The sequence below is a fragment of the Fukomys damarensis genome, unplaced genomic scaffold (genome assembly GCF_012274545.1).
Source record: "Fukomys damarensis isolate Sample0158 unplaced genomic scaffold, DMR_v1.0_HiC HiC_scaffold_28, whole genome shotgun sequence".
Classification (NCBI taxonomy): Eukaryota; Metazoa; Chordata; class Mammalia; order Rodentia; family Bathyergidae; genus Fukomys; species Fukomys damarensis.
This window is the reverse complement of record NW_022900940.1, coordinates 32,804,582-32,806,035: the sequence shown is the minus strand read 5'-3', so window position 1 is coordinate 32,806,035 and position 1,454 is coordinate 32,804,582. Positions and strand designations below refer to the sequence as shown.

The window sequence follows — 1,454 nt, the reverse complement described above, 5'->3', positions numbered from 1 at the left end:
TTCAACTTTCTCAAACTGGCCCAACTATATAAAATTTTAAGAATCATGTGGAAGTGTGGAATCAACACTCTATGAAAACTGTGACAAAATTAAACATTACTATGTTAAAATCTAGCTTTAACTCAAAAACAGAATCATGAGTCTTCTATAACATTAATTTTAAAAACACATAGAAGCGAAAAGTGCTATTTTTCAAAAGGCACAATTTTTCTCCCTGTTATATAACTTGGAATGATTTCAGTTCTCCTGTACTAAAAGCTGAATTTTAAAAAACTAGTATTGCAATGTTTAATATAACAGTTTTACTCAGTAGTCAGCTGGACCCCTAATAAGTCTTCGTATCCCTCTTTTTCCTACAGGACCTCTTGGTTTTGCAAAACTTTGCTTGTGTACATGCTGCTTAGGATGCACTTCCTCATAAAGGAAGTGGGCAGTCAGCTCGCCCCATTGTCTATCTCAGCCTCTCTAATGATATCCATCTGTAGTAGTCTTTACAGTTTCTAGCAGAGGACTCTTGCAACTAGAATGCAGCATCCTTATACCTCTCTTACACTACATGTGTATCCAGGCACTGAATAAATAGAAACTATGGACTCTAGTTTTTTTGAGGGGGCGCAGGGTACTGGGGATTGAACGTGGGACCTTGCGCTTGAGAAGCAGGCAGCAGACTACTGAGCTAAATCCCCAGCCCTTCATGGGAATGTTTACACAGAAAGAAATGATAACAGGCAGAATCTTTGGGAATCCTCTTTGGCAAATCTTTCAGTTCTGTATTTGTTGTGTTGGACAAATTTATAACTTCATTTTTTATATCTATTTCCAACTGCACATAGTCCAGCTATTTGTTTTTCAGTTTCCAAAGCCTGAAAAGCTTCTTAAGAAATAGTTACTGCTACTCCTTGTAGTGTTTGATGCTCGGTGTCCACACCCACATCAGTCTGTACCTCATTATTATTTTTTTGATGGGGGGGTACCAGGGTCAAACCCAGGACCTTGTGCTTACGAGGCAGGTGGCAGAACCCCTGAGCTAAATCCTGGGCCCAGTACCTCATTAATTTTAATCTGCCGTAATTCTTCCTCTGCTCAGTCAGTGGGGCGGGGGAAGACTGACAGCAAATATTTCTTATACCCATGTACGGAGACATCTTCCTTTACTGTACCAAAAACTTCATCTTTAACGTGGCCACCTTTTTCAGACTTGCTCTTGTTGCTGCATACAACATCTTTTGACGAACATAAGAATGATCTGGAGACCATGCAGTGAATATCCAGTCATACCCTTGGGCAATCTGAGAATCTAACCTGACTAATAGATAGCATGGTTGCTTGTCCTCCAACAGGGGCAAACCGAAGGAATCATAATCCTTATCCCAGGAACCTGAAGGCTAACTACATGATCCAACCACAACTTACTCATTTTCTTTTCTTTCTTTCTTTTTTTTTTTTTTTTTTTT

The 1,454-nt window shown here is 39.4% G+C and overlaps 1 pseudogene; it reads right to left on the bottom strand.

The window, feature by feature from the left end:
• Window positions 1-252: 252 nt before the first annotated feature.
• Window positions 253-1,454, bottom strand: part of LOC104854345 — a 1,516-nt pseudogene continuing 314 nt past the window's right edge.